The 10,635-nt window shown below is 35.0% G+C and overlaps 1 pseudogene; it reads right to left on the reverse strand.

Moving 5' to 3' along the window:
* Nucleotides 1-543: 543 nt before the first annotated feature.
* LOC105531900 lies at nt 544-3,023 on the reverse strand (annotated as a pseudogene).
* Nucleotides 3,024-10,635: the final 7,612 nt, after the last annotated feature.

The raw sequence follows: 10,635 nt of genomic DNA on the forward strand, positions 1-10,635 counted from the left end.
CAAAATGTCATCTTTTCATAAAATCTTGGTGGAGGTGCACCCCAAGGATGACTTGGCCTCAGTCAAGAGCCGATTTTGTGGTGAGCCAAGATCGTGCCACTGCACTCCAGCCTGGGCGACTGAGTGAGACTCCGTCTCAAAAAAAAAAAAAGAACCAATTTTTCCTGTAGCTATGCTGACCACAGCAGGTCACTAAATGCTGATTGTCAATGGAGGAAACAGTGGCTGCTTGTATTCTAGGTATTCTGATGAAAGCAGCAGTTCCCCAATCACCAAAGGTATTGTTCACAACACACCTCAGCAACATGGGTTCATGAGAGTGTATGTTTTAGAACTTATCCACTGGAAGGATATATTTAATACACATCAGAAGTTCATCAAATTACTGGCCACTTACAGCATATAGAAGAGGACTGTTTCTATAGAAAGGGCTCACAATCTGAGCTGACCTTTTACAATGGGAAATGGTATTACAGTGATATTGTAAACAACACAAATATGGAAAAAATGTGGTATAATATATAATTATTGAAGACCTCTTTTTTAGGTAAGATTTTCAGAAAACTCAGGGATAGATTTTATATCACAGAATGGTCCATACCATCCAAAATATCGTTTGATTGGACAATAAAATAATATTTGTTGGAAGCTAAAAACTGAGTTAAAGTACAGGCCATTGGGAGTGGTAAAGCTTTAATTTCTCCAATCTTCTTCCAAATTAACTTATTATTAGGGTTCTCATAACACAGGAAGAGGTAGTAAGTTTCTACAGGAGAACACTGGGTCTCAAAACGCATTTCACTTTGAGCTCAGGCTTCTGGTGAGGAAGTGTGTCTGAGATTTTATCTACTAATTCAGGTATTAGTGGTGGTGGTTCTGAGAGTGGTGGCAGGTGCTCAAAGGACTCAGGAACCTGGGCTGCATTTTGTGCCAATGAGGTTGTTTCTTTTGAGTTTAAAATAGCTTTCAAAGGTACTCCAGGGTGGATACTGGACTTTCTGTATTGCCGTTGGATAGGCCTTCTTTTGTCAAATCAATTGTAGAATCGAGTTTCCTCTGTACAGCCATAACTTCAGCAATGGGAGAACTGATGGAATTTCCTGATGTAATTTTTCTGATATCTGTTGGATTTGATTTAACTGGAGTTGTCAAATTAGGACTTTTCACTGAAATCAACGTAAGATCATCATTGTTACTTTCAGAAACACTCATTTTAATCTGGTGACAAATTAATTTTTTACTTCCTTTTTCTGAAGGGTTAGAAGGCTCATAATTCTCAGAAGACTTTCTTTAAACTGGACTATTAACTGACTCCAGATTCTGGTTTTTTTTTTTTTTTTTCCTGAGACAGTCTCACTCTGTCACCCAGGCTGGAGTACAGAGGCATGATCTCAGCTCACTGCAACCTCCGCCTCCCAGGATCAAGTGATTCCCCCACCTCAGCCTCCCGAGTAGCTGGAATTACAGGCACCGGCCACCATGCCCAGCTAATTTTCGTATTTTTAGTAGGGACAGGGTTTGACCATATTGTCCACGCTGGTCTCGAACTCCTGACCTCAAGAGATCCTCCTGCCTTGGCCTCCCAAAGTGCTGGGATTACAGGCATGAGCCACCGTGCTGGGCCCTGACTCCAGATTCTTATCCAAATTCATAGTCGGAATTTGCAATCTTACAGGCTCCATTACTGGATAACATGTTTGGTTCCAAACAATTCCTTTGAGAGAATAATACTGTTTTAATATGTCTTTGGAGTTTTGCTATTTTTGTGAAGCAATTCCTTCTTTTGTGAAGCAATTCACAAAAATTCATCAGCTATTCCTTCATGTTTTGCTATTCCTTCATGGAGCTATTCCTTCATGGAGTTTTGCTATTTTTGTGAAGCAATTCCTCCTTTTGTGAAGCAATTCACAAAAATTCATCAGCTATTCCTTCATGTTTATTCCTGCACTCTATCTTCCCAGTGCATTCGTTCAATTCTTTCAGTTTGTTGTCAAATAGTTCATAATTTATACTACAGATAATCAAATATCTGACCTGTTTCAGGAATGCTGTTTGCCTTTCCAAACCTACACAAATATTTTCATTAATTTGCTCTGAAGTTTTCATGCATTTAATCTTTTCTTTGTTTTCCGAAAACATCCTCTTCTTTTGATAATGGCTGTTGTTATCAGTGTCAAGTGATGACTGCCAAGTTGAATCTGCACTTTCACAATTTGAAATGCTGGAAGGACAGGTTCTACTAGATTCTTCAGTTTTCAAAATGTCATGAACACAGTTGGTTACAAGTGACTGAATTCACCAAGTTAGGTGTTTTCTCAACAGGCACAAAACATGAGCCTTCTGAACTTAAAATGTTGTCACTTTAATAAAAGACAAATGTGATTCTGAATTGGAGTTTGTTTCTAAATGGAAAACCGTCTGGTCAGTTTCTTATTATCCACAGCACTGGTTGCTGTAGACTTTGGCATCTGAACACCACCACTCAATAAACTCAGTGGACAGAAACTGGACTTTAGACTACAAGCCCCTTTGTGCTCAAAAAGGGATCCTGTTACATTCGTCTAATATTCAAAATGGTTTTCAGAATGGTTTTTGGAAGTGTTCAGTGAATCTTTCGCCTCTTATATAAAGACTGTGCTTGGGGAATCTGTTGTTTTACTTGGTTTTTGGTACAGACAAACAACCTGTTCCAATTTTGTTTCAGAATGAACGATTTCTTCTACTGGTTTTCTGCAATTCCGAGAGAATACTTTACTTTTCTCTGGTATCAAACTTTTATTAGAGTCCAATGAGGAAGCACCATTTTCAGAATGTCTTCATTTGCTAGTTATGACACTAGGACTGAAATTCTGATTATCACTTCGAACATTACTCTCGGCTGCTGCTGTTTTCAGTGCTTCAACATGCCTTGACTTATTCAGAATCTCCACTTGCTTCCGGCAACCTGGGGGCATTGTTTTATTTTTTATTTTTTTATTTTTTGCTTTTAATGTCTTCCCTTTACTTCTATCCGGACTTGCCATCTTTCATATCCAGCAATGGATCCAAACCAAGAAGAAATCCCTAATTTACCGAGATATACCAGTTTTTAAAACACACAGATCACTTCCAGTAAGGCACTGGTTCATGTATTTCTATTGAAGCAGAAGTCAATCTTAGGATGTAGTCTGTACATGTCTGCAGATAAGGTTCATAAGTGCTGAATTCAGTGTAATTAGTCCTTCATTCAGATGCTTCATTTTTGCATTTTCAATTGCTTTCCTGTGATATAACTTATCTTTATCTTGAATGGCCTTCCCCATTAGTTTTGCAAATAGTTATGTCGCAGGTCATTTACTGGCTAGAGCAGTGCCACTCCAACCACCTGATCCCCACCTTTTCTTCTTAATCCCAATAGAGGTATATCAAGGATGCTTGTCTTCTCAAAGGACTAACTTTGGGTTTGTTGATACTTTCCATTGTACTTTTGTTTCATTAATTTCTGCTTACATTTATCATTAATTTGCTTCTACTTTATTTGCTATTAATGTGCTGTTAGTTTTCCAGCTTTTAGAGAAATGTGCCTGAGTCAATGATTTTTTTAGTCTTTCTTCTTTACTGCACACACACACATGCCACGCACACATATTTTGATATTTTTATTATTATTCAGCTTAAATATTCTACTGTCCTGTATGACTTCTTCTTTGACTCATGGGTTATGTTGAAATATATTTCTAAGTTCTTAAATATATGAAAAATTCATAATTATGTCTTTGTTATTGATTTCAGGTTTAATTGTAAAATTTTCAGGGAACATTCTTTGTATGATTTCAGTTCTCTGAAATTTGTTGAGATTTGTTTTATGACCCAGCATAAAGTCAATTAGAATATAAATATTTCATGTATACTTGAAAAGAAAAAAATGCATACTCTTAATTTGTTGCGTGGAGTATTTTAAAAATATTTATGAGGTTGTTTGCTAATTATGCATTTAAATGTCTCTATTATTCTCTTTTTTGCCTGTCGAATATCAAGACCAATGTGTTAAAAAAATCTTCCAATACAAGTGTGGATTTGCTTACTTCTCTTCATGGTTGTGTCAATCTTTATACATTTTGAAGGTGTATTATTAAGTGCATAAACATTTTAAGTTTATTTTTCAGTTGAATATTTTACAATTTTGAAATGTCCCTGTTTATTTCTAGTCATGTTTTTTGCCATGAATTTTGCTTTGTCTGGCAAAAATACAAGTATATAAACTTTTTTATCATTAATGTTTAGATAATAAAATTTTGTCCATTCTTTTACTTTCAAACTTTCTGTGTTTTAATATTTTTCTCTATGTCAAGGTTTGAATACTATCTAATGATCTGCTATGTCCGATCTGCAGTTAAGCCTGTGCATTGAGATCTAAATTTCAAATACTGCAATTTTGGGTTCTAGAATGTCCTATCTAGACATTGTATCTAGATCTATGGGGAGATACTTTGAGATCATCAAAACATCCTACTCCTCATCAAATTTTCTCCTTCAATTTCACATATATTGATGATTTATGCCTGATCCAGTCTTTATTGTGATGGTTATAAAATAGTGATTTTTCCACTTCTACTGCTTCCTCCATATTTACCAGTTGGCATTCTACTGGAAGAAATATTTGCAGCATATATCAACTGAGCACCCCCCCCCTTCTCATCCATCTGTCTATTATCTACCTGTCTATCACCTATCTATTACCTAAACTCATCCCTATTTAAACAGGTTATAATATATAATTATATAGATGTATAAAACATAATTATATGTCCCTATTGTTTTGATGCTCAAATTGTCCCAGATTTGATCCAGTCAGTGACCTTTCAAGGTGGTTTCTTTATCTTTGTAACATACTCTCATTTTATTTGTTTTTGAGTGCTTTCTTGTTTTCTGGCACTAAAAAAAAAAAGTTTCAGATCTATCTTGTACCTTCCCTGAGAAATGAGCCATTTCTCCAATGATTCCTGGTTTCTTTTTAATGATTTCCCTTTGATGACTTTGGCACTAGATACACTCATTGCTACTGGAATGTCACTATTTCTATGTCTTTTCATTGTAGAGCTAAGGAATATCTTATGAATAAGAAATCCTGCATTCATACTGGCATTTACAGTTCCCATCCAGCTCCACAGAGTTCTTTCTCACATTTCCTTATTTAATATTGAGACCTCTCTCTTCCACATTTAGAATCCTAGCTCCCAAAAACACCAAACCATTTACTCAATCACTCAGTCCTACAATGCATTCAAATTAGTTTCAAAATAGCTTTACTTGCACCACCAAAAGGAAGCTTTCTGAAAAATAGTTCAAAATTTGTAGTTATTTTGTCTAAACTGAGGATATATAGTATAGTCAAAGAGCTGTGTTCAAAAGTTATTTGGACCAGTGTTTTTTTCCCCCTACGATGTGGTTATATGATTAATTTGAAATACAGCTGAATTTCTATGCCTGTTTGCATTTAGTTTTAGTTAATTTCTCTGTTTCTGATGATTTTATTTTGCTTTTTGGGTTATGTAGGACATTAACATGATTCCAAAAGCCAAAATTATGCAAAAAGGCCCATAGAAAGAGTAGCAATATTTGCCCTGCCCCTTCAATCCCATTCCTCTTATATTTGTAAGTAACTTCTTTTACTGTTTTCCCCCTTCATTCTTTTGGCAGAAGTAAGCAAATCACATGTTTTATTGTTTTTATTGTTTCCCTTTATTTGTTACACTAAAGATGGCATTCTATACATACACTTTTGCAGTATGCTTTTGGCCCCTTAAAGATATATTCTGAAAATTACTCCACATCAGTTCATGGAAATAATCTTCAGTTTTTTTTAAACAGATGCAAGATACTCCACTGTATGTAGGTGCTATATATTTTTTTTCAACAAACCTCCTATATGTAAGCATCTAAGCAATTTCCAGTATTTTGCATTCACACAAAATGCAGCAGTGAAAAACTTTATGCACATTGCTGGCAGTGTATTTTCAGAGTAAATTCTTAGAAATAGGGTTACTAAGTCTAAGGCTTAGCAAATATGTAGTTGTATCAGATATTCTCAAATTCTCCTTTACAGAAATTACACCATTTTTTCATTCCCATAGGCAATACATGAGACTTCATATTTCCCTGCAACCTCATCTACTACACATTTATCAAGCTTTTGAATTTTTCCCAATCTGAAGGGTAAAACATAATATCTTAGTTTAGTTTAAACTTTCATTTATCTTATCTTGAGTGAGGTTTTGTATTTCAGATATTTAAGAGCTATTTTGATATGTTTTGTAAATTGTTTGCTCATGTCTTTTGTCACTTTACTACCATTTTTTGTCACTTTTCCCTCTCAATCAAAAACAATTCTTTATATATTAGGGATATCAACCTGCATCTGTAACATATATTGCAAGTATTTTCTCCCAATGTGTCATTTGCATTTTGAGTTACTCATGGTATTCTTTGCCATTAAAAAATGTTTTTAAAAATTGTTTTCTGCCGGGTGTGGTGGGTCACGCCTGTAATCCCAGCACTTTGGGAGGCCGAGGCAGGCGGATCACGAGGTCGGGAGATCGAGACCATCCTGGCTAACATGGTGAAACCCTGTCTGTACTAAAAATACAAAAAATTAGCCAGGCATGGTGGCGGGCACCTGTAGTCCCAGCTACTCGGGAGACCAAGGCAGGAGAATGGCATGAACCCAGGAGGCGGAGCTTGCAGTGAGCTGAAATCGTGCCACTGCACCTCAGCCTGGAAGACAGAGTGAGACTCTATATCCAAAAAAAAAAAAAAAAAAATTGATTTGTGTAGTCAAACTTATCAATCTTTTTTGTTTGCATCTGGATTTTAAGTTACAATTTGGAAACCTTCCCCTCTACTCAGGATATACAGGAATTCACCCATGTTTTCTTCAAGTACTTGTATAGTTTAATTTTGTATATGTTGATACCTGATTCATCTTGCATTTATTCTTGTGTATGGTATAAGGGAAGGATATAAATTTATATTTTACAAATGGCTATCTGTTTTTTCATACTACTTATTAAAAAGTAATTATTTGCCCCAGCGATTTGAGATACCACCTGTATTATATACATGGTTTCTTGACTTTCTGTTCCATTCCAATAGTCTTTTTGTTTATTCATGTGCCAGTACCACACCATTTTAGTTACAGAGGATTTGTAGTATGTTTAATAAGTTGTTGTATGTTAATAGTATGTTGTATGTATGTTAGTTAATGTAGTATGTTAATAGTATGTTGATAAGGCTTGTTCCATCTCAGAGCTCTTGCTTTTCAGTACTATTCCTAGTTATTCTTGTATCTTAATTTTTCCAGGCACTTTAGCACCAGAACAAAAAAGTTTCTTGGTATTTTATTTTGATTACAATAGGTTTATAAATGAAATTAGGAAAAACTGACATCTCGATGATGTTGAGATGTCCTAACCGAGACACAATGTAGGGAAAAAAAAGCGGTGCCTTTTTCAGAGGATGTCTGGAGAGATTTGGACTCTGTCATCCGTCACTATTTTTTAGACACAGAGGCTTTTGTCATAGTTCACATTATTGAATCATCAAAGTTTAAATGTTAATTGTTAATTTTTTTACTCTCTTCCTGATCAATACAAGGAACTTAGAGTGCTTTAATGCAATTTTCTCACCATTTAACTTTTATTTATCTTTCAAACACAACAAGACTTTATTTTTGCCATTTTATATAGTCAATATCAATGTAGACTTAGCTATGTTATTTACCCTTTTCATTGTTCTTCATTCCTCCTTGGGTCTTCAATCTTCTGTCTGCGATTATTTTCCTTTGTCTGATTAATGTCCTTTAGAATTCCCTCTAATTCCTTTTAAGGTTCTACTAGTAACTAATTGTCTCAGTTTTGTTTCTCTGAAAATATATTTATAATATCTTCATTTCTGAGGAATATTTCTACTGGGTACAGAATTCTAGACTGGCAGTTATTTTCTTTCAGTATTTTAAATGGAAATTACATTACCTTCTAATTTCCATTGTTTCTCTTGAGAAATCAACAGTCTAGTTGTTGCATTGCTGAGAATAATCTGCATTGTTTCCTCTGCTTTCATAATTTTTTCAATTTGCTTAAGAGTTTCAGGTGATTGCTATGATGTGCTTCTCTTTCTGTGTATTTCTTTTTGTCTATTATATTTGGAGTTTTTAGGTATTCTTGTAGTTTGAGATCTTTCATCAGTTTTGAAAAGTTCTCAACTATTATGTCTTCTTTTTTCTGTTTTACTTTTTCTTCTCTCCTTCTGAGACTTCAGTGATGTGTTTAGACTATCTCATTGTGCTCTCCATGTTTCTTACCCTCGTTAATGTATTTTCTTGTCTTTTGTCTCTCCTGCCTCATTCCTAATATTTTTCTCTAAGCTATACTCAACTTACTAGCTCTCTCTTCAGCTGTATCTAGTCAACTACTAAACTCAACCACTAAAATATTTTAGTTATTGTATTTTGACTTCTAGAATCCCCATTTGGTTTCTTTTTAGAGCTTCCAGATATCTACCAACATTCTCAACCTTTTCTATTACCTTCTTGGGCATGATAATCATAGTTATTTTAAAAGTTTACCAGATAACTTCAATATCTGGACTCCCTATGAAATTATGCCTGTTTATAAGTTGTTTCTGCAATTGCAGAAAGACTAAAGGACTATGTATTTCTTTTGCTTTTACAGTAGATCTCTTCTTGCCGGCTTAAGTAAAGCATCTACAGGAGTCAGGCAGGTAAATAGAAATTAAAGTGATAGGAAAAGGTGAGGGACTGTGGCTAACTGGGGAATGCATGTTTCACCCAAAGGCCCTCAAATTAAAAAAAACTGTAAACATTTTCAGGTCAAACAAAATGCATCTATGAACTGAATTTGCTTCCCCAGTGCCACAAATTTGTAGTCCCAAAACTACAGATTAATGTATTCCTGTCTTTTACTCCAAATATGAAAGTCTAGGAAAATAAACTTTCTGGTAGTTGCATTCATTTACTCCTTGTAGAGGACAGAACCTAAGGAATTATTGTGAAGTCGTAATAGCCAATGTTTATAAAGTCCATGTATGCTAAGAATTCCTCTGAAGACTTTATATATATATATAAATTTAATCCTTACTACAGTATTATGAATAAATGTTTTATTACATGTCTTATGGATGAGGAAACTGAAGTACAAAGAGATTAACTGGATTCAGACTCCAGCAGTCTGTCTCTAGTACTTGGTATTTGCCACTACACAGTGCCTAGTCAGGATACATGGGGAAAGAGGGCCTAAAGTTCTGAAAATTGAAAGTCTTGATTGAGTTCCACCTGATTCAGTAACTGTGAAATTCACAAAGGAGCAGAAAGAAATGTGCTATTTTTACTGGGGGAAAATAAATAATTAAAAAAGTGTATGCCTCAGGAGAATAAGATAAGCTTTAAGAGACCTGTACCATTTCAACCCCGTAGGAGATAGTGTACTTGTTCACACACCAAGCACATTGCTGCTACAACCAGCATATGAGAAAGCTATCATACAAAGACTCTCTGTAACCAGGAAACTCTTACAGAGTCTTCACCCATGAAAGCACTAAGAACTGAATTAGGTTATAACTAACTACAAGCATGAAAGTCTTATCCTTAAGAAGAAAAAAGAAATTTAACAACAAATAAAAGAAATACTGTCAAGTCAAACATAAATTCAAGAATAATTAGAAGAAATAATCCACTCAAATGAGAAGGAACCAGAAAACTAACTCTGGTGATATGACAAAACAGAATGCTATAGTACCCCCCCCCAAAAAAAAAATCACACTAGCTCTCCAGCAATGGACCCAGGCCAAAATGAAATCTTTAAAATAACCTATAAGGAACTCAGAAGGTCAATTATTAAGCTACTTGAGGAGATATCAGAGAAAGGTGAAAAACATCATAAAGAAATTAAGAAGCAGCTCAGGATATAAATGAAACATTTTCTAGAGAGATAGATATCATCAAGAAAAACCAATCAGAACTTCTGGAAATGAAAGACAGACTGAGGGAATTACAAAATGCGGTGGAAAGTTTTAACGATAGACTAGAATAAGTAGAAGAAAGAATTTCAGAGCTCAGTGATGGGCTTTTGAATTAACCCTATCAGACAAAATTAAAGAAAAAACAATCTAAAGAAATGAACAAAATCTCCAGGAAATATGGGATTAGGTAAAAATGCCAAACCTAAGAATAATTGATGTTCCTGGGGGAGAAGAGAAAATAATAGGTCTGGAAAATTTGTTTCAGGAAATAATTGAGGAAAACTTCCCTGGCCTGGCTAGAGATCTAGATATCCAAATCTAAGATGCTCAAAGAACTCCTGGGAAATTCATTGCAAAAAGACCTTCACCAAGGCATAGCGTCATCAGGCTATCTAATGTCAACATGAAGGGAAGAATTCCAAGAGCAGTTTTTGTAGGTTACCTGATGCTTTTATTGTACTGCTCTTTGAAGTTAGAGCAGCAGACTTCTCAGCAAAAATCTTACAAGCCAGAAGGGATTGGGGTCCTATTTTTAACCCCCATAAACAGAAAAAAAAACTGTCAGCCAAGAATTTTATATCCTGCAAATCTAAGTTTCATAAATGAAGGGGAAATAAGTCA

The sequence above is a fragment of the Mandrillus leucophaeus genome, unplaced genomic scaffold (assembly GCF_000951045.1).
Source record: "Mandrillus leucophaeus isolate KB7577 unplaced genomic scaffold, Mleu.le_1.0 Scaffold920, whole genome shotgun sequence".
Lineage (NCBI taxonomy): Eukaryota > Metazoa > Chordata > Mammalia > Primates > Cercopithecidae > Mandrillus > Mandrillus leucophaeus.